At 43.1% G+C, this 27,965-nt stretch overlaps 1 protein-coding gene across 11 annotated transcripts in view; it reads right to left on the bottom strand.

Moving 5' to 3' along the window:
• The window catches only part of FHIT (fragile histidine triad diadenosine triphosphatase), a 1,429,687-nt gene that overhangs the window by 975,322 nt on the left and 426,400 nt on the right, over positions 1 to 27,965 (bottom strand). The window contains exon 4 of one of the 11 annotated variants that reach the window (XM_082727541.1): positions 2,020 to 2,135. The exons of the other annotated variants lie outside the window; for them this stretch is intronic. The gene's annotated coding sequence lies outside the window, so the exon portion shown is untranslated. The remainder of the gene's footprint in view (positions 1 to 2,019; positions 2,136 to 27,965) is intronic. 11 annotated transcript variants of the gene reach the window in all.

Raw genomic sequence — 27,965 nt, 5'->3', positions numbered from 1 at the left:
CATATGGCCTAGCAATTCTTCTTCTAAGTATATGCCCCAGAGGGAAATATAAATATATATATATATATATATATATATATATATATATATATATATATACACACACACATATATATACACATATACACAAAATTTTGCATACAAATGTTCACAGTGGCATTACTCCTCAGAGCCAAAAAGGGGAAGCAATATAAGTGTCCACCTACTGATGAATGGATAAACAAAATGAAGTATATCCATATAATATGACTGAGCAATAAAAAGTAATGGGGCATTGACCCATGCTACATGATGGATGAACCTTGAAAACATTGTGCTGGGTGAAAGAAGCCAGTCACAAAAGATGACATAGTGTCTGATTCCATTTATATGAAATGTCCAGAGTAGGCAAATCCATAGCAACAGAAGTAGATTAGTGGTTGCCACAGGCTAGGAGGGGAGAATGGGTAATGAGTACTAATGGGTACAGGGTCTCTTTGTGGGGTGATGACAATGTTCTGAAATTAGAAAGTGGTTAATGGTCCCATAAGTTGGTGAATATACTATTGCCACTGAATTATACACACATACACACACATATATATTTTTTAAAGACTTATTTATCTATTTTAGAGAGTGCATTAGTGGGGGTGGGCAGAGGGAGAGAATCTTTCAAGCAGACACCCTGCTAACCAGGGAGCCCTATGCGGGGCTCTATCCCACAACCCATGAGATCATGATCTGAGCCAAAAACCAAGAGTCAGACGTTCAACCGACCAAGCCATCCAGACACCCCTGAACTGTAAAAGGGGTTAATATAGCAAAGGAATTGCAGCTCAATTAAAAAAAAATAATTTGTCAGGAAAAAAAATGTAAGCCTATTCTGATTCTCACCATGGCCATTGTAAGAAATCCATGATGACAATGATAAAAATGACCATTCTTGGGGAAAACTAAGAAAAAATAATGCATGCAAACATAAAAGTCTATTGTTTTAAAAGCTTCAGGAAATGTTAAGAGAATAGGAAAATGAAATTACCAAATGGATTTTCTCAGGTCACTTGGCTTCCTTTGTATCAAGAAATGGTCAACAAGCACACATAAAAGCTATTTGGAGACCTCTTGAGGTTAACAGCACGCAACATATTGCCACTACCCCGGCCTGGCCAGGAATATTATTTATGTCACCCTTTCACGGCTGTATCTGTCTCCCATTAAACATTCAGAGCCTCCTTGTTAATAAACTACATTATAAGCTGGATGCATTGTCTGGATAAACTGCATAGTCCAAAGCGCTGCCCCATTATTACAGAAAATGCAGAATGTAATTAGTATTCCTCTTTGCATAAGCCGCAGCTTCCAATAATGGTGCTGTATTATAAAGCCTTAATTAATAAACAAGAGTTGGGCCATGACCGGTTACACTTATCTGAATTTTATATTGTGAAGAAAGGCCACTGTTCAATTCCGTTTACAAATATCTAAATTCTGGCTAGCCTACATGAAGACAATCTAAACAGAAAGCCCGAGACTTCTGTGTTGCTAATAGCATTGTGTTGGTACACCAACAATAGCAAACAATTAAGTGCTGGGACATAAACCATCCTGAGAAATGCTCAGAGTGGGAAGATGATAACATTGTATTTCAGCTGTATTATATGGTGCAATCCTTCCATTTGTTCATATGCATTTCCCGTTTAATGGATGGAGGAGCCAGGGTGGCTTTTCATACCACTGTAAAGCCCTAAATGTGACAAAAGAAAAAAAAAAAAAAACTGAGCCATAAAAACAAGAAAACAAACAAAAAAAATAAGTGTGTGGCGGTGCTGGTTGGGAGCAGGGGTACATCATGATGGAGTGTAAGTACACAGTCCCTTTCCACATTTCCAGCTGCTTGTTATTGATTTTCCCCTAAAATAACCCCAAAGGAAAGCCATTTATGTAAGCCATGAGCATTGAACTAATATTTGGGACCATAATATTGAGTAGCCCAGTTTATGGGCCTCAGCTCAAGGAGCATTTGCATTAAACTGCACTCACCTGATTAAAATCCATCAACCCTACCATCTTGAGAATTATACAGCACCTGGGACGCTCAGCTGCAGGGTCTCCGCACACTGAGACAGACCACAATGAGAGGGCAGCAAGGAGTCAGCCTGGGAGAGGAAAGGGAGGGGGGAGAGCATGTGATGTGCACTGGAAAGCAGATTGCATTAAAGACAGCCAGTGCTTGAATCTGAAAAGAGTCCTAAGCCTACTGCAAATACAGAGCTGTGTGAACATGATAATTCTTTCAACAAAGTCCATAATAGAGGCACTGTGAAAACAGGGTGGCTGAGATAGTGTTCCAGCTCAGTGAAGAGGGACTGGCCCAGCACTGGAGTGTGGCCTACCCAGGAAGCCTGGGAAACGGTCCCTGCCTCCGCAGAATCAGCAAGAGCCTAGGGAGCCCAAGCCCGGGGGCCTTCGGCAGCATGTGCTGTCTTAGATCACTGCCCTTTCCATCAGTTCCAGGCACAGGCTCAAAGCCCTATCGGTCTCAGCCAGGGCCTGCTCACCGTGACCACAAAGATGGCATGTGAATCAGTAATAGACTGTGAGAGGCCACCTTCCTGCATGGGAAGACCCCTCCCTGAGACTCCAGGCTCAGGTGCTAGATCAATACCATCTATTCCTGTGATCTCGGACAAACAGGCTTGCTCAGCCTTCAATCAGAGGGTGGAGTCGGATCATAAATACCTGTGGAATAAGTGAATTAAATCCCTACAGCAGTTTTTCAAAGCTCAGCACCCCCTGACTTTTAGGGCCAGACAATTCTTTGTTGTGGGGGATTGTCCTACACTTTGCAGGATGTGTAGAAAGAAAAAAATGTTTTCTTCCATCTGTCTAGGTTCTGTTGCTGGTCTACGAATGGAATTGATACAAGACAGATTAACAGAAGAAGGGGAAAAAATGTTAATTACATATATACTTATGGGAGCCCCACAAAGATAAAAAACTTAGAAGGCCAGAGAATTGAGGCCCATATACCCTGCAGAGCTGAGGAGAGGTATAGAGGTCTGGGGTTTCATCCTGGGGAACACAACCGTAGAAGGAAGGAAGAGGAGAGACTGCGTGAACATGCAGAGAAGCCTCGGGCAATAGCTTTCTTCCTGGTCTGGGCCCCTATCTAATGTTAATCTCCTTTACAAAACATAACTTCTGTTCTGTTTCCAGACCTTCTCCTATGTCTGCAGTTTCTCAAAATAATGACATCAAAATAATCCTTATGCCAAAGCAGCATCTTTGGGCGTGGTATATACGCAAAGATGTCTCCAGCATTCCTGGCCTCTCCTGACTAGCTAGGAGTAGCACACACAGCCCCTCTCAGTTATGATCCCTAAAAAGTCTCCAGACATCACCACCTGTGGCTGGGGAGCAAAATCATTTGTGGTTGAAAATCACCTCTAAGGTATCTTCCAGAATTTTAGATTCCAGGAGATAGTAACACATCATACAACCAGGGCATACCCCCTAATCCTCGGGAAAGCTTATGCAGGCACCTTCCATGTTGCTGGCAGCTCATCACAACAAAAATTTCATCCAGCACCTATGATGTGCCAGGTCGAAGAACACACGGGAAGAGGTTGTTCTGGCATCTGACGAGCTCAGAGTCTAGGTGAAAGGTGGCATTTCACAGTCAAAGAAACAAGGGGAAGAACCATGTTCTTCCCTGGGTCAAAGGGAAGGGGAATTCTCAGCTAAACATGTTTCTAATAAATACAGGATGTCCTTTTATGTGATTAGAACAGTTGAACTGTAAAGGCAGGTGAGAAGTCAGAGCATACCCCCCTGCTGTTAAAAGACCTGTGCATACATCAGAGTTGCTGTCATTTGACAAGGTAAATTTTTGGTCCTTTTGACTCCTTTTGGTTGTCTACTTCAGTTGTTTGTTAGTGGGGGGAAAGGGCGGGGATCAGATGGAACGGACCATCTAATGAGGTGGTTTCATGTGAGCATAATCCAAGATAGAGAGCTCTAAGATGAGACGGCCCCTTACTTGCTGTATGACCCCCGGAAACTCATGAACCCCTCCAATGCTTGAGTCCTCTGTATGAAAAGGAGATAATCATTGCCAAGTGGCTAGCATGGCACCCAACACGAAGTAGAAATGGCGAGAACTATGGCTGTTATCATTGTTACTGATGTGGTTGCCTCTATCTTATCATGGATTGATGTTTTTTTTATTGTGGTAAAATACACAGAACATAGAATTTGCTATTTTAACCACTTCTAAGCATCCAGATGGTTGGCTTTAAGCACAGTCACATTGCCATGCAACTACCACCCTTCTGGAACTATCTAGCTCCAGAACTTTTTTCACCTTTGCAAACTAAAACTCCCCATTCCTCCCCTTCCCCCATGACTGTTGTTCTTTTTTTTTTTTTTATATTAAAGATTTATTTGTATTTATTTGAGAGAGAGAGAAAGAGAGAGCACAGGAGCGCATGAGTGCAAGCTGCTGGGAGGGTAAGGAGGAGCAGAGGGAGAGAGAGAGAGAATTTCAAGCAGACTCTCTGCTGAGCATTGACCCTGAGGCAGGGCTTGATCCCACCACCCTTAGATCCTGACCTGAGCCAAAATCAAGAGCCAGAAGCTTAACCAACAGAACCTCCCAGGTGGCCCTTTTCTAATTCAGTTCTTATCCCACAACTCACCTTCTGACTGAATGAGGACTGTCTTCTGCATGACAAAGACTCTCTTCTTGACCAAACTTTGGTCTGGCTCCTCTAATCCCTCTAGGCTTCAACCATGGCTTTTTGTGGAGTCTCCATAGCCCAGCTGTAGCAAGAATCTTGCTAAATGAGTTTAGGGGGAAAAAAATCCACTCTCAAGTTCTTATCACCCTTACTATCTGACTAAATTCATTCCTCACCCTTGCTACCTGACCTCCCTGGCTTGCCTTCAGTGAGAATCCCATTAGGTCAGTTTGGTAAGCCTTACCCTACCCTCTTAGGAATTTCCAATGCACTGACCCCTACTCTGCTCCTTGACTATAAATCCCCACTTGTCTACACTTCCTTCAGCCCTGAACCCAGTTCTGCACTGAGGTTTCTTTTCCCCCATTGCAGTGGTTCCAGAATAAACTCTTTTTTGCTTTGTTTTCTTTTTACCTCTTTTGCTACTGTCAGGCTCGGGTTTTCTTCCACCACACGTAAATGGAATGTAAGTCAATTCAAGCCCTCGGTACCCTAGAAACTGAATAGAAACAGTGCTTAAAATAGCCATTCAGTGTGACAGTTGATGAGTTTGGTATCCATCAGCCACCTCCTAGGACTTGATTATATGTGATTCATGGCATCTTGAGACAATGAGGAGAGGATTTAAAACATTAGCACAATGGCTCCTGACTGTGGGGCCCTCTCCTCTTATTCACCATCATACAAGGACTCATCACACTCCCCACTTCAAGGAAGACTGGGACATCTAATCCATATTGTTCCAGAAGGAACTCCTTGGACATATTTACTTGATCGCCTGGAACTGGCAAAGAAAGACGAGTTCTCGGGTCTAAACGATCAAAGGTGCTTACTTTTCCACAGATGGTGAACGAACCTCCTTGGTCAGGAAGCCACATGTTCTTACAGGAGCACTCTCAGGGAAAAGACTTCCGGTTTATAGCCAACTCCTCCAGCCAGCTAAAGAGCTCCTAATTTCACCTCAAACGTCTGCTTCAGCACCTACTGTGTTGCGCCAAGTTATTTTCTATCCACTGTCATTTCTGATTCTGTCGTAATTGAGTTTAAGGCGTTTGTAGACAGGAACCCTATCTGAGCTGTCAGCACCCTGCCTGATCATCTTCTGGCGAGTGGTCAGACAGAAGCATGCAGCTAAGGTTGCCCTGAAGCAGGCTGTCAAGGAAACTGGCCAACGACATGAGCATTCTGTGCTCCACGGCTGAAGCCAATACTGCTGTATTGCCAGTGGGACCTCCCAAGACCGTCTCCACTTGGACTCAGTTGATAACACGTCTGGTACATCTGTCATCATCTGTCCAGGCATATTGACCTTGTAACAGTCCCCAGGCACTTCAATCTGCTGGCAGCTCTGTGACTTCTACCTGTAGATCACTTTGCCTCAATGCCTTCCCTTCTCCCCCTCTGATCCATAAATTAGGACCTAGCAAAATGTGATCTCCTCTGAGAAGTCTTTCCTGGAGCCGCCACGGCAGAAGTGGGGATGGCTGAGTTGAAAGGGATGGAAACAACTACTGAAATCTCCAAACTGAATCTGTACTTTGATTTATTTCAAAAGATGGGGAAGGGGGTAATCCATGGTGTGAGATATGGCAGTATTTTCCAAGTCTTAATCATACATTACAGTGACCAAGAACTTTTGAACAATATAGATCCTAGGGTCTTCCCTGGCTGAGATATAAGGCACAAGCTAGTGGCCCAAGAAGCTATATTATTTACAAGATATTCTGATCCACAAATGGAACTAGAAAAAAGAGTCAGGCCTTACTGCTGTGTGCCTTCAAGCAAGTCACTTTGCTTCTGTGAGCCTATCTTCTCATCTGTACAGCTGAAACTGAGAATGCCCATCTCACAGAGTTTGGGGGGAGACTAAGAGAGGGGATGAGCACAAAACCCTTAAATGAGGCTTCAGTAAGTGGAACTATGATCACGATTACTATGGATCTCCTTAAAAAGCTCCTTTCCAATTCTTGAAACCAATGGTCCAGTTTGCAAAACCCTCCTCTTTTAGACAACAATTTACTGAAGGGTAAGAGGGATTCAAACCAAGATGATAACAGAAAAAAATCAAAAGGGACATTGAGAAGTAGTTCATATAGAAAGGAGGTCATGAGCATGTAATTTGATTTTCCTGAAGGCCTATATTCTTCATTCCCATTGCCCCTTTCTCCTGATTAAAAGGATTCCCAAGTAGCTGAAATCATTAACATATGGGAGTCCATCAAACAGTAGCTAGCATAGAGAACTACCCCACCTTATAAAATTAGTCAAGCTTTTGTGTCTTTTCCTAGCTTTAACACTTCAATACCTGCAGCAAAGTATCTGCACCACAAGAAAAATATATTCCACGGCCAGCAGGCTATCACACAGTCAACTGCTTCTAGAAGCCCTGGGTTAACTGTATCCCATACTGATGATGAGTCACCATGTTGCTTTTAGGTAGGGAAGCTAAACAATGGCACTAAGTACCTAAACTCAGAGAGCCTGAGTCTTAGAAAAACACGCAAATATAGTTTTGTATCATTTCCAGATATCAAACAACGGGATACCATGACAGCTAATAAAAATCCCCTATAGGTAATTCCCCATAAAGAGATGGCAATGGGAAAGGAGGAAGAGTTTCACAGCTCAGGTGAGAGGAGAGAAAAAGACGTAAAAGAAAGATGCCCTCCTACTATATTGACCTTTTCAAATGGCAGGCTAAGCATGAAGATAGTCCACCAGAACACCAGACTTGCGGGGTTCCTCTTTGCAAGGACAGACCCTTGGAAGGCCCATCCTGGCTCCCTCTGGTCAGTCCTGGCAGAGCAGAGCTGAAGGCAGGACAGCAGCGGGATTGTCAATACTGGCTTTGGAGGCAGAGCAGCCCGGATCAGAACCCACTCATTAGCTGAGCAACTGGCTTGGTCACCTCTTTTAGACTGTGGGCTTCTGATTCTACTTGGAACAAAAAGATATGTAGCTTCTAAGGTCATGGTGCCCTTCATACGTGTTCAATTAAAAAGTTAATACTATTATCATTAATTATTATTGTTGCATTTTATTATTATTATTAATATGAAGGGAATATCAGCAAGTATGAGTGTCCGATGGGTGTCAGTCAAGAGATAATGAGCTTGCATGGGGCTAGGCACCTCGATGAAGTCCTGGTCTAGTTTAAAGGTATAAAAGTGTGTGTGTGTGTGTGTGTGTGTGTGTGTGTGTGTTTGGCCTGCACATTATTTATAAGCAAAACAAAACATGTAGCAAAATACTAAATTGGGTGACTTTGCACAAAAGTCTAGATTTCTGGCTTCTTTTTGAAAATATCAGAAAAAACAGAAGGACATGAGATCTCTTTCCACAGGCCAACCAGCTCCTCCAGAGCCCTCCCAAGTCCCAAAAGGGTGGCCCACTGGTTTCCTTATTTAGAGAAAACTCCCTCTGGCTACATCATGAGGGCCTGGGGGCAATCATGAGCAACAAGATTGCTGAGGACTCAGATTGGGAGAACAAGAACAGAAACAAGGAAGGAGAAAGGAGACTTGGCACTCACTCTATGTCACAGGCCTTATTTGTCTTCAGCTCAGCTCGCTTTGTTTGGCTGGACACGGAAAACCCTAGAGGGGAATTCTGCTTCCAACTTGCTCTTTGCACAGCTAATTATTTGGGGCTCCCAGAAGGCTGGAGAGAACAATGACTTCCATAGCAGTTGCAGTTGGACTGGCTTAGTTCCTTTTTTTCACCCCAGAGGTCAGAGCCCATGGAAGGGGAGCTATTTGTTCTGGTCTTAAACCAAATCTGCCCAGAGACACAGACACATGTTCCGACCTGAGACCAGGAAAGCTACTATTTCCCTTTTTTTTTTTTTTAAGATTTCATTTATTCGTTTGACAGAGATACAAGTAGGCAGAGAGGCAGGCAGAGAGAGAGAGAGGAAGCAGGCTCCCCGCTGAGCAGAGAGCCCAATGCGGGGCTCGATCCCAGGACCCTGAGATCATGACCTGAGCTGAAGGTAGAGGCTTTAACCCACTGAGCCACCCAGGCTCCCCGAGAGCTACTATTTCAATACCTGGCAAAATTCTCCTCTCCTGCCATCCCTGGCAGCTTCCAGACTCAAAACATGCATTTTTCCTTGTGGATACCATTTACTTCTCTCCCTTGGAAAAAGGAGGTAATATTCAGGGGAAAAAAAAAAAAAAATCCCTCACTATATGCCAAGAGTTGCATCCCTGTGCCCGAGGGAGATATTTCCTGTTTCCTAGGCTCATAGAATTAAGATAAGGGGGCAAATTAACTGGGATGCTCAATGAAACAACCCAAACTCATTTGTACACAACTTGCTAATAAGTATCCACAACTTCATTCTAATAAGGAATACATGACAATCTCTGAAAAACAAGGAAACAGGACAGAAAAATATATATTCTGTAGCTGTAAACCCAATAATAATAGAAAAACCTCCCAGCAGCCCCAGAGAGACTTTTCTTATGGCCACCCAAAACTACTATCATCAATGGCACCCCTCATTTTAAACAGAAAGAAATGGAAGCAGTTGGCCGCTAGAGACTGCTTCCAGCCTTCCCAATCTGAATCCATTTTAAATCTTGGCTGTTGCATCAGAGATTCCTTTGGATTTCTTACCAACTAGATATGTTCCTCAAAGACAAGGTAAAGCCCATGATCTGATGAAACCTCTACTCAAGTTCATTTATTCATCCAGTAATACAACACATATTACCAAGTACTTCCTAAGAACCAGGCATCGTACTAGGGGCCAAAGATACCGAGGTGAGTCAGAACAAAGATGGACACTGCCCTCAAAGAACCCCAGGGGAGGCAGATCTTGATTGAAGACCTCACATATATAACGGACCCTCTGAAAGTGTATAAGGAGAGGTATTTAGTGCCAGAGCACCTATAACAAAGAAATAGTGCAGTTAGGGAGTAGAGAGGCAGAGAAAGTATCTCAAAAGTAAAAACACTCGAGCTGAGATTTCTAGGCTGCAGGAACCAGATGTGCAAGAGTCCTGTGGTGAGACTGAGCAGAAAGAAAACAGGGACTAAGGAAAGGCCAGTGTGACTGGAATGGAGAGTCCAAGGGACAGAGTGATAAGGATAGAATGTTAGTGGAGACCATGCAAGGCCTTTTGAACCACTGCAAGGATTCTGAACAATGGGAAATCATTTAGAGGTGTTCAATCAGGGAGTAGTGGTAGTAGCAGATATGGTCATATTTATGCTTTGAAAAAAATAGATTTGGGTCGAGGGGGAGGGTGCAGTGCAGAGTGGGTCAAGGGTAGGCCAGTTCATCCAGCTCTGCTGGGCTACAGAAGTTTTGGTGAGACAGCAATTTTTGTCTTGGATGGTATGGTACCAGACTTGATGGAATGAAGTTGACCCATTCTAACAAGATCTGCTGCAGGATCAACCAAATGTGCCAGAAGCATCTCGATGGCCCAAGACTGGTCCTAACTGTAATCCCTGGTTCTGTGAAGCTGAATAAAGACATTTAGAAAGACCAAACCGCACAGAACCTGAGCATGTCTACATTCCCATGCCCCCCACAGCAGGGTACCACTCTGCACTCCAAGTCATCATAGCTCTCTATTTGAATTTACAAATTCTGAGAAAGACTCCACAGGAAAACCAATTAAATAGGCAGGGAAGAAAATGCTCACCATTGAGCACTGAAAAGAAAGATGATAGATAACAAGTAGGTTTCAGTGGAAGTGGGTAAAATGTTGAATTTCCATTCTGGTGTCATTCACACGGGTCCTGACTTTAAAAAAATATATATTTTGATTAATCAAAACTATGGGTCAATCAAATGTTCCATAATGACAGCTCCTGCGGTCATAAATCTTTCCTATTGCCTACAGCTGACATGGTCTCAGTCCACGGGACAGTAAACAGCAGAAGACAAATGTTTCTCTTCATTTCCCCCAAAGGGAGTTAAGCAATGAGTAATAAAAGGATATAAATTATTCACAGTGCTTTCTAGAAGTTTATGATTCAAGGTTTGGGAGAAATAATGAAGGGGGGGGGGAGAGGCAGAAAACAGAATCCTGAATGAACTAATTTCTGTTTTAGAATGAAAAGGTGAGTTTCTGAGGTGGGCTCAACTCACCACACACAGGGCTCTGGGAGTGGCCAGAGAATGGCTTGTTCATTCCTCACATGTGTTTGGACAATCATTTTTTTTTAAAAAAAGATTTTATTTATTTATTTGATAGACAGAGATCACAAGTAGGCAGAGAGGCAGGCAGAGAGGAGGAAGCAGGTTCCCTGCTGAGCAGAGAGCCGGATAAGGAGCTCGATCCTAGGACCTGAGACCATGACCTGAGCTGAAGGCAGAGGCTTTACCCACTGAGCCACCCAGGCGCCCTTGGACAATCATTCTTTACCTACGGTCACCTGAGGAGAGCTCAGTTTCTGTCAGTCAGTTTCTCTCGACTTCTGTAGAAATGGAGAGGGGGGCAGAGAGGGAGAGGGGATTTGGGGAGAGGCTAAGTCCAGCCAGCACCACAGAGTCTGAGGGAACATGAAAAGGGGAAGAGAAGGGACAAAGCAGCTCAGCTGGTGGAGGAGAGAAAATTTTCTGGCTTGGTTTTACTTTTAAGAAAGAAGGGACATCAATGTAAGGGAAGATATGGAAGTACATAGCAGCAGAAGGCTGTTCATTTGTTTGTTTATAAATGTGGCCTGAAATCTTGTGTTTCTTAGAAACTATGAAGGAGAGCAATTTTTAAACTCTATTCTCTTGCCAAACTGGGTTTCCTTGACTATAAACGTTCTGAGACAAAATCATGTGCAGAAAGGCCACAAACATATCCACTAACCCTACCAGATGCAGGCGCTGTACCAGGAACTACCATCCGGGTAGAAGGGATTGAAAAACTCCTCATGATCCAGCCTTTGCTTACCTGCCTTGTTTTATCTCCTGCTTCAGACAGTTGTCCTTCAGAACCAAGGTCACAGCCATTTTGTTGCTGCGGTTCACAAAAGACCGTGTTCTGCCTCCCCTCTGAGTCAGTAAACACGTTGCTTTCTGCCTAGAACGTTCTTCCTGGCTCGTCCCGCAGCACCGCCCTCCCCAGCTGCTCCTGGCGAGCTCCTACCACCCTTCCTCGGCTCCGATGTTAGTTCCCCAGAACGCCGACCCAGATTCAGAGCGGAGTCAGGTGCTCCTGCTTCTGGCTCACCCTGGGCTTATCTCAACCACCTGTAGGTAGCAGTTGATGATAATTAGATGGCGTGCAAGGTTTCTGATGGCAGGGACTGAGTCTTTGTCATTCTCGTCTCCCCCACTCCTGGCTCCCCATGAGATACATACAAAGCGCCCAATAAATCTCCAGCGAATGAATGAAGAAATACTCTACTCAAAGGCCAACTGCAAGGAACTTTCAGTATGGTTAGTGAAGACACAACCTTTCGCTGTTTTTTTGTTTTAAGATTTTATTTATTTATTTGGCAGAGAGGGACACAGCAAGAGAGGAAACAGAAGCAGGGGAGAGGGAGAAGCAAGCTTCCCGTTGAAGAGGGAACCCGATTCGGGATCATGACCTGAGGTGAAGGCAGATGCTTAACGACTGAGCCACCCAGGCGCCCCAAGACACAACCCTTTGAAGTATAACAGCACAAGGCAATATAAAACAAATGCCTTATGAGTATGAAAATCGGTATTCAGAGAAAACAGAGGACTTTAGTCTGGGATAATAAGAGCCGCAGCCTCAATTACAAGCCTATGCGTGTCCGGGATACGAGCGCGATGTCAGTCTTTTCATGAACAGTCCTGCAGCATGATCATTGTGTCCACATTGACAAATGAGGAACCCAAGTTTCAGAGAGGCTGTGATTTTTCAAGGTCACATAGCTGGCAGCCACCAAAAAAAAAACAGGATTTGAATTCTGAATACAAGATTTCAAACTCAGAAGGGGAAGGTAGGTAGCCTACCTATGAAAACATAGACAAATACACAAAGCTGCTTGGGGGCAACGTGTGCACTGGGGATTATAATTTCTTTAAAAAGATGAAGTTGATGGGATGTAGGCATGCTGGAGACCCCGCTGCCGGGAATGAGCTGTGACTTCATTGTAGGGACCCTGTGTGCCAGGCTGGGGAACCTATGTCAGGGCCTGGGCACCCAGGATCCACTAGTGGCTTTACAGCAGAGGAAACATGATCGGAGAGGAACTTTGAGAGACTAAGTTGTGGGCATAGGCTGGACTGGGAAGACAAAGAGAAGGAAACCAGCTCCAGCCTAATGCAACTTTATAACTGGAAGGGCCCTGATTTCGTGGAGTGGAAATGAGACATGAAGGCAAACTGAGAGAAGAAACCTTTGATATTTTTGATAGCTGAGTTTTCGTGGGTCTCAAAGAGAAAGAACCGGAAAGTGATTTAAGACCTATTAAGTCAAGATACAGGGACACTAATGATGAAGCCAGCAAGAGGAAGGTACTGGTTTGAGGAGAAAAATTTTAAACATGCTAAATAAGGGGCACCTGGGTGACTCAGCTGGTTATGCATCCGACTCTTGGTTTAGCTCAGGTCATAATCTTAGGGTCATGATCTCAGGGTTATGATCTCGGGGTCATGAGATAGAGCCCTGCTCTGGCTCCACTAACAGTCTGCCTGGGTTTCTGTCTCCCTTTTGTCCTTCCCCTCCCCTCTCTCTCTCTTTCTCAAATAAATAAATAAATCTTAAAAAAAAATGCTAATTAAAACACTGTAGGGAAAAATCTCTAAGAAACAGCTAGAAATGTGGACCAGACAATCAGAGAGCAATCAGTGAAAGATATGGAACTTGGGAGTTATTTGCCTCCAAGTGCAAACAGAAGCCACAGGAAAGGTAGCTGGCCATCCCTTCAAGGGCTGAGGAACAGAGGAAGAGGTCTGGAAGATACGCAACGAATCTCAGTTAACACTCATGTTTAGACAGCAGGAATCTGCAGCTGAACAAGTAAAAGGTACACAAGAATCAAGATCTAAATGCTCAATATGAACCAGACATAATGCCAGGCACTCTTTGCATGTTATTCCATGAGGTAGTTACTATCTTACTGTATAAAAACAGAGGCTGAGAAGTAATACATTTTGCCATGGCCATAGAGCTAGCAAGTAACAAAGCCGTGTTTTTCAGACTCAGGGAGCATCTCACTCATGCCATGCTGCCTCCCTGAACAGGGCTGTGGTAAGGTAAGTGGAGGGTAAGTGGAGGGAAAGAATCTTCGGGAATGAAGAGAATGAACTCAGTCAAGGGCAATGAGGACAAAGAAGAAGCCACTGAATCTGGGGCTCATCTCTCAGAGATAGTTGTGGTGTAAGGTCTAAAATGAAAGACCACTATTTTGTGCTGCCTTGACATCTGGGGGAAACTGAGGCAGCCTTGAATGGCCTAACTATAGGATTCTTTTCCTATTTTGCTCCTGAGGACAGAGTCTGCCAGCCAAGCAATTCTCCCTGTAGTTTGGGGACAAGGCACAGTTCCTGTCTGTCCCGGGGTAAAGGGTTTCAGTTTCCCATCAGCACCTGAAATTATTCAAACAAGCCAATTACATCTGGATACTGCAAAGCCTGCCTCTCACAGCCCCTGGTTGTTCCCTTTGTTCCCAGGTGCAAACCCCTCGTGGCCTTGGCAGTAAACACTTCTTTCAGCTTAATACTGTCTTCTACCCCAATATTTTCTTTTTTTTTCTTTTTAAATATTTTGTTTATTTATTTATTTTAGAGATGGAGAGAGTATATGCACATGAGTGGGGAAAGGGACAGAGGGAGAGAGAATCCCAAGCAGACTCCCTGCTGAGCATGGACGACCCCCATCCACACACCCATCCCTCCAACTCAGGGCTCAATCTCACGTCCCTGAAATCATGACCTGAGCCAAAACCAAGAGTCAGACCCTCAACTGAATGAGTCACCCAGGCACCCCTTCTCCACTATTTTTTTTTCTTTTTTCTTTTTTTTTTTTAAGATTTTATTTATTTATTTGTCAGAAAGAGAGAGGGAGAGAGAGCAAGCACAGGCAGACAGAATGGCAGGCAGAGGCAGAGGGAGAAGCAGGCTCCCTGCCAAGCAAGAAGCCTGATGTGGGACTCGATCCCAGGACGCTGGGACCATGACCTGAGCCAAAGGCAGCTGCTTAACCAACTGAGCCACCCAGGCATCCCTCCACTATTTTCTTGATGTCCAGAATGCTACACAAGAATCACATAAATCCAGAATGTACAGAAAGTTAATGCAAGCAATAAGAAAAAAATTTTTAAAAGCCTAACAGAAAAACAGGCAAAAAGATGAATAGGTAATTCTCAAAAAAAAAAAAAAAAAAAAGAAAGAAAAGAAAGAAAGAAAGAAAAAAAAAAAGAAAAAAGAAATAGAAATGGTCAATAATGGGAAAATACTCAATCTCCTAATTAACCAAAGAAATTTAAACAGAAATCACGATGAACCATTTTTCTGTATCTTTCAGGCTGACAGCTTTAGACGTGCAATAGCCAATGTTGGTGATGTTATAGGGAATTAAATACTCTCACACACAGATAAGATGAGAAGAAATGAGTAGCTTTCCAAAATGCCTCAAGAAGAAAACCTCTCAAGTCCATAAAGATGTATGTATGAGGACGTTTATTCCATTGTTCTTTGTCATACTGAAAAATCAGAAACAATCTTAATGTCCATCAACAGGGGATTGGCGAAATACAGGTGGTATTCCTATAAAATGGAATACAAGCAGCCTTTTAAAATGATGTTAAAAAAAATGATGTTGATGCACATTTATCAACATAGAAAGGTAATATTAGGTTAAAAAAAGAAACAAACCTAGGTTACAGAATTACATGTGGAATAGCACACTTATTGCATAAAAATGTGTATGTTTCTACACGCACACATAGGGAAAGAAATTTACACAATGTAAATACCTCTGAGCACTTAAGTTTCAGGTGAGTCTTACTCTCTTCTTTAGTTTATCCTAAAGACATATCACTAATCAAGGAACGGGAAAAGCCTTTCTCACTTGGAAGGAAAACAATGCATTGGGCAATGAATATTACCCTTCAAAAAAGAAATAGTGTACTTCAGGAAGAAATCACACAAATTACACACTATGTTTTGATTTTGTACTTATCTCAGCAGATAAATGTGAAATCCTGGAAGGGAATCAGCCGTGCACTGGATTTCTCATAGGAAGTACAATAAACTGAGGCTTTTTGTGCCCTTGGAGGGGGCTGAGCGTTGAGTGAAAAGCAGCAGAGCCTTCCCGGCCTCTCTCTGACAGAAAGGACATCTCAGCCATAACCTTTGAGATCCCACTCCAGGTTCTCAACAAGGGCTACTTTTTTGCCTTTGACCTTGCAAACTCTTTGGACCCATGGCTCTGGATAAATTCCGCTCTTGGAGCTTTCACCACCTGACAGCCACTGTTTCAAAGTCCCATTTGTGCCTGTTGGTGGTTAGAAAGTTTTGTGGAGGGCACACATCGCCTATAAAACATGATTCTCAAAACATCCCTTTGAGAAATCAGTTACTGATTTATCCCCCAATTCTGTCACCCAGAGGAGGGCAAAAGATGACATGACAGAAACCTCAGAGAGTTTAATTCGAAAAGACAGACACTTCGTTTGGTTGTTTGAAAAAATTACAAACTCTACTATGTCACTTTAAAAATGTCAAAATAGAGATCTCCATGTATCTTGTTAGGCGTCTGTCATGCTCCCAATAATATTACTTGTGACAGCTATAAGAGAAGCAATATCCATTGGCCTTCTAGCTCTTTAAGAATGCACAAATTAATCCATCTGGAAGGAGCTGTGTTCTTGACCCCGGGGTTCTTTTTATTAGAACAAATTCAGACACAAACTCTGGGATAGTTCTGGAATATTATATGAGGGTGAATTACAGGCAGTCACACAACCTAGAATTGTCCTTTAATGCGTTTTTATGAGGCAGAGCCAAAGGTTGGCAAAACTCTCTTTCACCACAGAGGAAATCTAGGCTAAAAAGGAAAATAAGAAGTTTATGAACTATTAAAAAAAATAAAGCCTCAGAGTTAGGGAGTTATGGATTAAGTTCCGATCCATTAATTCTTTTATTCCCTCACAGAGCTGGCTGAAGACCTGTGGTTCTCTGCTGGGGGACAGAAACACTCCCATGCAGAACGCACAGAAAAAGGGAGAGAATGGATGGCAGAGGGGGGCTGGGGTGGGGCAGACCCTTTCCTTCAGATGTTAATTTATACAGGAATCCTGAATTCAATAATCTCACATCCCCCAGGTTAGGGAAAGATCCGCTCCCCAATTTCATTTGGGAGTTCTATTACATTAAGCAATATTCTGTTTGACCAGACATGCCATTCTTCTCTTGAAGGAAATTAATTTCTTGATTCTTCCAGCTAATATAATCCCAATTCAGTGCTTCAAGTTTTCTCAGGGCACCACTAGATGAAATAAAGTTCTAAAGTACCTCTAGTGGGAACTCACAAGCGACAGACGGAAATAATGGAGGCGAGGCAACTTGAAAGTGGGTGAGGCAAGGGAAATCAGGTGTTGGCCTGCCCCTCACAAGCCACACTGGTGATTTGTTAAGAGGGTTCCATATTCCTAACTCTTCCCTGAGTAGCGCTCTTTTACGACTTCCAAAGGACTTTATCTTTTCAGAACAGAATGCCTCTGAACAGGATACATGGGAGATTATAAGAAAAGAAACACAGTGATTTCCAGTTGTTTAAAAGGCAAGTCAGCAAGTCTTTACCAGCAAAAGGAAAAGGTCAGGGGCTTTCCGTTGGAAGGAGATCTGTTTTCAGTTTAACACAAGTAAATCCTTATGGTGGGCCTTCTTAAGACCAAGGAAACAGCTAGCTATACAAGGGATCCGGCCCTGCCAGAAAAATAAAACATTTCCATTTGAAATTTCCCAACAATATCAAAACAAAACATGACAAACCCTACTGGCTCTGCCCCCTCCCTACCTCAGGCCTCTGCCTGAAGGGCAAAGGTTATTTACACTGAAAAAACGGAAATAAGTCTTCAAATGTAAAGATGTTACCACTCATAGATGTAATTTTATCCTAAAAGTAGCTTTTTGGAGACATCATCTTAAGGGTGATGTTAGCTGGGAAAATCCCAAGTATACGGTGAGCTTGGTCTGGGAATAGTGCAAGATACTGAGCATCATTTATGACAGAACTCCTTCCCTTGAAGGCATCTTGGTCAAACTCGCCATCTTACTCTTTTTCTAAGCCCTCTTCCTTTTGTAAAGAAAACACTGGCTCAGGGCACCTAGGTGCCTCAGTTTGTTAAGCATCTGCCTTCAGCTGAGATCATGATTCCAGGGTTCTAGGATTGAGCCCCACATCAGGCTCCCTGCTACACGGGGAGCCTGCTTCTCCTTCTCCTGCTTCCCCTGCTTGGTGCTCTCTCTCACACTCTTTCTATCAAATAAATAAATAAATAATCTTAAAAAAAAAAAAAAAAGTACTGGCTCCACTACTATCTTTGGGAAGATATACAATAAATGGCATTTTTTAAGCCTTATTTTCTCAGACAAATCTAACAATTGCTGTAGTGATACAGCTGTTCTGAACACAGATGTTCTACACACACATGCTTACACCCACACCACACATATACGCACACACCACTCACAACATACACACACACAATTTTAATTGGTGAATTCATAAGCCTGACAGTCACCCATTACTGTGACCTTGGCTATGCCCAATTCCTTCTTTTTCCTTCCTCTCAGATTACAAGGCTGCAAGGAAGTAAGAGTTTTAACCTTAGATATGCTTTCATTAAAAAAAAATAATAATAAATCATCTGCCTCCTTAAGCAATTTAAATATTATTAGAGAAAAACTACTGGGAATAAATCTCACAAACCATCACACCCACTAGTGGCATTCAGCATCAAAGTTAGTTTTTTGCCTGAAATGACCCCCTCCCACACACACACTTCTTCATAAAGATGAAATAAATCCTACCAGTATCTCAAGGTCTGTCTACTCTAGATGAAAATCCTTCAGCCTCTCCTCTCTGGACTCTATCAGAGCTCACAAACTTGAGTCTTCCAGAAGACGGGGGGATTACATGCACGATGGAAGCCATGTTCCATACATAAGCCTTCAGTCCTGAGCCATGGAGACATGGCCACCAGAAAGTGAAGCCCGGCCTGAAGGAGCAGCCGCCAGTCAGCCCCAGCCTGCTGCTGCCCTATGGGAACGCAGGCCCCCTGCGAGTCCCTTCTTCAGGGTTCTTCACAGAAGCCAAATATCTGCATTTTATGTGAAATATCCCCATGTTAAATGTGGGCTCAATTAAGAAAGTTAAGATGACAGTAACTGTGTGCCCAGTGTTAGATGCATGAAACCACAAATTTGCCTCCTCTGATCATTATCGAACATGTGAAGCTTAAGGGTCAATGACACACGTGGAAGTGGCTGTGGGGTGTGTGTGTGTGTGTGTGTGTGTGTGTGTTTTGCATCACCAGTTAGATCAGTATGTCTCAGAAAGATAGAGATAAATGTGTGGAACATACAACTTGAAAATAAAGCTGGGCTTTACCTACTGGTTTTCAACTTCAGCTTATTTTAAGTTTCAAATAATGTGTAAGGGGGATCCTAGGTACTGATATTTAGAAAAGCTGGACATTGGTCAAGTGCCTGGGTGACTCAGTCAGTTAAGCGTCTGACTCTTGGTTTTGGCTCAGGTTGTGATCTCAGGGTCCTGAGATCGGGCCCCCCACCCCCACCCATGTGGGGCTCCGCGCAACAAGATGTTGGGAAGGCATCTTGAGATTCTCTCTCTCCCTCTGACACTCCTGCTAATGCACTCTCTCTCTCTCTCTCTCAAATAAATAAATAAATCTTTAAAAAAAAAATTAAAAAAAAAAAAAAAAAGAAGGACATTGGTCAAAGAGTTAAGGAACACTGAGCCTGACAGTAAGGTCGGGGAAGGGTATATACCCTTACCTATTTTATTCAGCATATATCAAGGGTTCAAGCTAAATATATAGGTTTGAAAGGAACTGATTTGAATCTCTTAAGGAACCAGACTCCAGACAACCATTTCATGTATGAGAAATTTAATTTTGCCAGATTGCGCATATAGTACCGATGAATTTCCAAACTGCCGATAAAAGTATCCCATTCTTTGGCCAGATCTTAGCAAGAGCTGCCTACACCGAAATGTTTTTTACTTTACAATCTTAATAGTTATAAATCCAACCAAAGCAGTCAAGAAAAAGTGCCTGGCTCAGAAAACGCATTCAAAGTATATTAGTTAAACTTAACTAAAAAGAAATAAACAAAAGATGAAACTTCCAGGCATCTTATCTTTCTGTTGAGAAGCAAGAGCGCCCTGTGGCTTGGGCTTCTTTTATCAAAAGCATACCCATACCTTTTTGTCAGATAAACTTATTTGGCTTTCCTTGTGTAATGGGGTGAGTATTGTACAAGGTTTCAATGCCTCTTTTTTCCAACTCAAATTGTCCCTCAGAGGCTCAAAGTACTAACAAAGTGTTTCGCTGCATGAAAGTGCTGTCTACGTTTGTGTGGCAAATATGATGCCGGCTGAAAAGCCTGATGGGTGTGTCATTTGTCACAGGCGCCACCAAGCTCCAGGCTGCTTCCACCAGAGAGTGAATTCAACTTCATAAAGAGAAGCGCCGACAGGAAAGTCTTCCACCAGAATTCCCAATAACCAGAACACGGGCATGAGATCCAAAGACTAATAAAATGGACTGGGAGAAGGTACTAAGGAAGCAGCAGGAGAAGGGGGGGCACTGAGCCTGCTTTTGTATTGAAAGGCAAGGGATGGGCATAGAAAAGAGGAGGATGTCTAGCACCTGTAACTCTGTAATAGCTCTAGGGATTAGGCTACCTTGCCCTAGTTCCTGTGGACAAGGAAACAGGCTCAGAAAGGTCTACAGTCTCCAGTGACTGGCTTAAATGGAGTTTGGCTAGGTCTTTCGAGCTCTAAAGCTCCAGCCTAGTCAATACCTAATGTACCTTCCAGTAAATCACCGAGCCGGTCAACGCAGGTAATGAGCTATGCTGGGAATCTAAAGATTAGGGAGAGGGTGTTGTTCATTTTTCAGCTTAATTTTGTTAAAGACATAATACGCCAACCATAGAAAACAATCTGCTAAGCCATAGCGAATCAGCCTTGTTGTTAGTAAGGGTGTTTTATTCAAATATATATTAAGCACTTACTAATATATTTGAGATCCTACAGATACTAGAGAGAGAGAAATTCAAATACATTCAAGAGAAGCTTAAAGGAAACCTCCCCCGCCTCCTTTTTTTTTTATTACTGCATAAATGGAAGGATATTTTTATTGAAAACGATGCTTGTTCACTCAATCACCAAATATTTATTGAGAAACCACCTGGGCCAGAAACAGATCTATACTCTGAGGATGACACAGAGAACAAGACGGAGAAGGCACATGCCTCAGTGAAGCTTGCTTTCCTTTGTTTAGAGACCGACTCAGTGAAGCAGAGGAGGGAAAGAAGGAGGAACCACTTACAGTTTGTGATAAATGCTGTGAAGCAAATATTGGGGTGCCTGATAAAGAGTAAACAAAAGACAACCTTTATGCGGGGTGGGGGGTGCTCCCGGAGGAGTTGATGTTTAAAGGATAAGATGTAACACACGAAACGAGTCAACATTGTAAGGGGATAAAGAAAGGGTGTTCCAGGTAGCGGGTCCAGTGAGGATAAGGAACTTCATTTATGTCAAGAAGGTTTAGGCCGCCCTGTGAATGGGTATAGCAAGCCAAGGCATCTGTGTAGAGTATAATGCGGGGTGGGGGGGTGGGTAAGAACCATTCAGCCCCTCTTGTACACCACCAGAGTGGATCTGGATTTTACTCTAAGTTCAATGAAAGCTGCTAAATGATCGGGCCTTATACAGGGGTCCAACACACACAGATTGGGGGTTTTATTTCAGTCGTTGCATGAAGAATGGACAAGAAGACTAGTGGAGAAATGGGAGAACAGGCTGCATCCGGGAGACGGCCCTTGGATGTTCTGCTAGATGCCTGCCGTTTGCTCTCCCAGTCTACCCTCCACCCTTTCCTATCCCGTTGTCTACCTCAGAGGCTGGCTTCTGTAGGCTGCAGCCAAGGCTTCCCTTGGCTTCTGACTTCCACTTGGGTTTGGCTAATGGGAACCCCCAGCTGGAGATCAGAGGAAGGGAGAAGAGAGAGTTGCGATGTTTATTACCTCAGCTCCTCCCCGGGGTTTATCATAGGCTTGCTATATCCCTGAGCCACTGACTACTGGTTGGTCAAATGGCCTCTGCCAGGTACCCTATCTTATAGCTCCCCCTCCGGCTTCTAGTATGCTTCCCTTCCCATACACCTTCCCTCTCCTCCCTTCTCCATGCCTGGGATGGTACCAGAAAAGACTTCTACTAGCCTCAGGGCACTGCACACAGGGCCTTGTGCTTTGAAAATGGTACCTTTATTAAACTCTAGTCAAATTACCCAATTTGTATATGCCATCTGTTTCCTGCTGGGTTCCTTACTGACACAGGAAGACAGAGGCAAGATTTGATTTTGAAAGTTCAGTTACTGTGATCCTTGACTAATATTCTGTTCTGCTGATGCTCTGTGTATGTGATGTAAGGGTCACAAACCCAAAGGGTTACCAAGACATCATGCACTTCTTCACTTCTTTAGAAAAACCAACACCATAAACTGACCAAAGAAATAAGATGTCAGAATCATAAGTGTTAGGGTTCAGAAAACAAAATAAGAATTCATCATCACCAATATTTAATTTCAGGCCAGTTATAAGAGCTCTTGCTTAAAGTATTTAGATGTGTAGTCCTCATTCCATTTTTCATTTATTTAATCAACGTTTATTAATAGTGCTACTACTTGCAAGGCATTCTTTTAGGCACTAGGCGACACAGCAAAGACCAGCTCAAAATATCTACCCCCTTGAAGCTTACACCTTAGAGGAGAGTCAGAAAATAAGTCGACAATACCTAATGAGCTCATAAAAAACAGGTATGGAGGACAGAGGGTGGGAGATTCCCATAAGAGAGAATATTACCTTTCTTAAAAGGTAATTAATTTGAGCAGACACCAAAAGGACGGATGAAGTGAGCATTGACAACACCCAGGGGAAGCATGACCCAGGAGAGGAAACTACAAGAGGCTGAGGCAAGACATGCTGGACACTCCGAGTCACAGTGAAAAGGCCCATGTGGCGGGAGCAGACATGGTGAGGACAGCTGGTAGCCTACGCAGTTAGAGAAACAGGTGAAACAAGGCTATCAGCCCCTTTGAGAATTCTGGCTGCTATTCTGAAGACAAGAAACCATTAGGATTTTGAGCAGAGTGTTGACGGGACTAGACTTAGTCTTAGGAGGATCCTTCCAGCCGCCGCATTGTAAATAAGGTGGCAAAGACTGGCAAAAAGCAGTCAGACAAAAGTCTTAGGCAGAGATGCTAGTGGCTTGGACCAGGCCGGTAGCATTTATGTTTGATGAGTCTCTAGATATCCACGTGGAGCTGAGTAGGCATTGGATGCACGCTCCAAGTGTGGAGTTGAAGTAAGAGGTCTGAGCTGGAGACCGAGATTTGGAAAACATCAGGAAACAGCCATGAGCCTGAAGGACACCATCTGGGGAGTGAAGGGAGAAGAGACAAGTTCGAAAGACAGAAACGAGAGGCACTAGAGGCTGACGTGTCAGAATGATGAAGAGAGCCAGCAAAGGAAACTAAAAAACAGTGGCCAGTAGGGTAGCAGGAAAAAGCAGAAGAGTGTGGTGGAAAAAAAAAAAAAAAAAAAAAACTGTGTCGAGGAGGAAGGGATGCTGCTGATGGATCAAGTGAGAAAAGCACAGGGAGTAGAACAATGGGTTTGGCCGAGAAAGGGCCTCTGGTGACCCCTCCGTGCTTTGAGAAGTAGTGGATTTGAAAGTCTGATGGAAAGAACATCTGTAGACAATTCTGATGTTCTACATTGTTGAAGGGGAGCAGAGAAATGTTTGGTAGCCAGGATTTAAGCAGGTTTTCTTCCTTTTTTAAAATTCAGTGTGGAGACATGAGAACATCTTTGAAAGCTGCTGGGAATAATCTAGTAGGGAGAAGAGCCCAGAGGATGCAGGTGAGAACAGATGATTGCAGAAGCAAGAAAAGGTGGAGGGGGAAGGGGAGATCCAGGGGCCCCTGAAGGCCATGGGTGGTTGTGGAGCAGTTAGGCCCATGGGAGGAAGCACAGGGTCTGTAGTAGACAGGTTGGGGAGAGCATGTGGGGGTTTCCTCCTGACTGAGCTTTTCTCAGTAAAACCCGAGGTAAGGTCATCCCTACAATAGAGAAGCAGGGAGGAGCCACTGGAGTTCTGAGAAGAGAGTGTGAAACAGGCATCCAGGGAAGGGCGACGGAGTAGGGACAGGTAGCAACCTGCCTTCAGTGTGAATCCATAAATCTCATTAGTATTAATTTAAGGTAGAGAAAAACTAAGCTACTCCTATGAGGAAAATACACAAGATATAACAATCCGAAGCTAGAAGAAGGAGAATCCCAAATGTTGCATTTGGTGGCGTTCTCCCATTCCGATCTGAGAGAGAGGAATGTGTGGGGCAGTCACTCTGCCTGAAAGTGAACTAAAGAGGATGTGGGGATTCCCACTTTCTCCAACATATGTGAGCGATCCAACCAACACAACATTCAAATATATGGAAATGATCTTTATTTTAGGTTCTTTCTCATTTAGCCTTTTAGGTTCTGAGAATGTGCAAAATAAATCTCAAACGCTGCTTCTAAAAGCTTTCTTGTAAATTACCCCTGGTATGTGAAAGCCAAGCTCCTAGATAGAACCAAAGAGGGGAAAGAAAAGGGGAAAAAAAAAAAAAGACAAATGACCCCTGACATTAGAATTTAAAATGCCCCGCATGCAAATCCACTTTCCCTTCACTCTTTTGTAATGCAATAAGCAGTGAGAATTAGAATTGCAAAAATGAGAAAAGAGCTCTACGTGGAAATGATACAACAAAGTAGTTTCACAGTGATATTGAGAAAGGAATATGAAATGAATACAAGATAACACAGAGAGACAGAATCTGGTGTTCTGTATGGATAAGCGAGTATATGTACGCGCACACGCATGTCTGAGGGAGAACAAGGGGGAAAAAATTACTTCTTTCCTTGCTTTGTTCTCCGTGAGCAAATATTTTTTAAAAAGACGCTGTTTTAGACACATTTCAATAATGTGACACATGGTTCCTACTTTAGTTCCAAATGATTTTTCACTAAATGGGTTTTGAAATATTTATTTGTAAATATAAAGACCTTTTGAATATCTGATTTTTAAAAAATAACAAACTCAAGCAACGATCAAGATAGACTCTCCAGTAGTCTTGGACTCGACTTCATTGCGGTGATTGCTTCTGACACCCCTAGTCTCCACAGAACCCTGATGCTACAGATGTCTTTCTCTCTGGGCTTCAGTTCAACACCAAAGTGTGACGGTATAAGTGAGGCAAACCGTTTCACATCCTGTAGCCGGAACATAGTAAATAATGCAATTAAGTTTTGAGAAATCATTTGACCCGTATGGATGTATCAGCCGCAGAGACATGGACTAATTGCCTGTCCCATTCCCACACCCATCCTCCTTCTTTTCCCTTTTGTGCCACTAAACCGAATGAGAGAAGCTTCTCTATCTGGCCTATGAAAAACAGAAAAGAAAATGCCTAAAAATTTCTCCTTACTTTTTTGCTAGTTTCCACCAAATTTAAGTTAATTCACCTATCCAAAGAGAACTCAGTGATTAATGCAAAGGGCAGTCCAGTAGGCACCTTCTTGTGTGCAAGGGGAGCAATCTGGTGTGATACACCCAAGTAAATGAGGTGGCATTGAAACTCCTGGTGTGAAAGATTTGCCTACTTGGTATCTATTCTTCCTTTCTTTTTTCTTTCTTTCTTTCTTTCTTTCTTTCTTTCTTTCTTTCTTTCTTTCTTTCTTTTTTTTTAGATTTAAAGAATCTTAAAATGTTAAGATTTAAATTTTATTAATTTATTTGACAGAGAGGGAGAGTATGAGGGTACAAGCAGGGGGAGTGGCAGAGGGAGAAGCAGGCTCCCTGCTGAGCAAGGAGCCCAATGTGGAACTGGATCCCAGGACCCTGAGATCATGACCTGAGCCAAAGGCAGACGTTTAACCAACTGAGCCACCCAGGGGCATTCCTATTCTCCCCTTCTTTGTTACTAACAGCACCCTGATTTTTTAATGACATAATTAAAATACTCAGCTTCAGAATTCCTTGCATCTAGGAGTGATAGAAAGGAACAATAAGATCAACAGAAGTTGGCTAGAAGCCTTACCGGTAACATAAACAGTTCATTAACACCTATTTTGTATCTTAAAATAAAGCAAGTTAGGGAAAACAAAATGTCATTAAGAAAATCATAAGGAAGACAAAATACAGAACTGGAGTGCATTCACTGATACTTTAAGTTTACATTATCATGTTGACAAGATGAATCATATGTCTATACGTACCTACATCAACGTTGTCTGATGTGACACAAAACACCATAGGGGTTACACAATTACTCACACAAGGCATCAAAAATGAAAAGACAATATAAGGTCTTTTGATAAATTTTAACTTTTTACAGTAGATTTGTGTATATTTTATAGTAATAAATAAGAAAATAGGCTAGTATCCACTTGTATTTAGTGTTTTCATAACATACCTAGCTTTTAAAAAAATTTTCGGATATTTCTAGGCCATGTGTTGTTTTTTTTTTTTAATTTTATTTGACAGAGAGAGATCACAAGCAGGCAGAGAGGCAGGCGGGGGGCAGGGGGGGCAGGATCCCTTTTGAGCAGAGAACCTGATTCGGGGCTCAATCCCAGGACCCTGAGATCATGACCTGAGCCAAAAGCAGAAGCTTAACCCACTGAGCCACCCAGCTGCCTCTACCATGTGGTTTTTTAGTTTTTCAAATTGTCACAAATCTCAAAAAAATTCACATACATATATTAGTTCTGTCTTTCTTGAGGACCCTGCCTACTACACAATTGTAATTGGGTGTCTGCTTACTACGTCTAAACGCAATCCTCTCCGACATCTGAGACCTACCACTTTCTGAACCATGTAACTATGTACATGTCCTTTTATCTCCCAGCCTCCAGATCTATATACAGTGGGAATATCTTGGTGCCCATTTTGTAGAGGACAAAACTAAGGACTACAGTAGAAAAATAGCTTGTCCCAGGAGATACAGCTACTAAGTGGCAAAACCAGGTTTTATGGGGTGCCTGGGTGGCTCAGTGGGTTGAGCATCCAACTCTTGACATTGGCTCAGGTCATAATCTTGGGGTCATGAGGTCGACCCCAGTATCAGGCTCTGTGCTAAGCATGGAGCCTGCCTTAGATTCTCTCTCTCTCCCTCTCTATCTGCCTCTCCTACCCTGCTCACATATGCTTTCTTTCTCTCAAAAACAAAACAAAAAACAGAAACGGAACTCAAACCCAGAATTCAAAGTCTAAATGAGGCCAAAGCCCATGCACTTACCCACCGAGTTACATGGCAGGTGACGGGTTGTGTTCTTTAATGCAGCTGCTAATGTAATCACTCCAACTGGTCTTTCAGGGTTAACTTGCTTCAAGCTTATGCACTCCTTCTTTGCTGACATAAGTCCCTTGATTTGGAGCAGAACTAATTTACTTCCTTTTCTTTTCTTTTTTCTTTTTTTTTTAAGATTTTATTTTTATTTCAGACAGAGAGAGTGCAAGCACAAGCAGTGGGGAGAGACAGAGCAGAGGCTCAATCCCAGGACCCCGAGATCATGACCTGAGCCAAATTCAGATCCTTCACTGACTGAGTGGGCCACCCAGGCGCCCCAGAACTAATTAACTTTTCAGATCTGCAGACCACTGGCCCTGAAAAGTGAAGGACCAGACTTTTCCAGAAAATAAGTCCAGACTACGAGGGAAATAATTACTTCTGATCCCAGCAAATCTGTTCAGGGTCACGTTAACATAAGACTAACCACCTGGGCACCTGTCACTCCTGCCCATAGCTCCCCTCCCTTTCCCATGACTTTCCCTTTAAAGCCCCCAGCTATCCCCAGACAGAGAAGATAGATTTGTTTTGGTTTGGGTTTTTTTGTTAAGAGAGAGAGAGAATTTTAAACAGGACCCACACCCAGCAGAGAGCCAGACACGGGCCTCGATCTCACCACCCTGAGATCATGACCTGTGCCAAAACTAAGAGTCAGATGCTTATCCAACTAAGCTACCC

The sequence above is a fragment of the Mustela nivalis genome, assembly GCF_964662115.1.
Source record: "Mustela nivalis genome assembly, chromosome: 1".
NCBI lineage: Eukaryota > Metazoa > Chordata > Mammalia > Carnivora > Mustelidae > Mustela > Mustela nivalis.
This window is presented reverse-complemented; position numbering and strand designations above follow the sequence as displayed.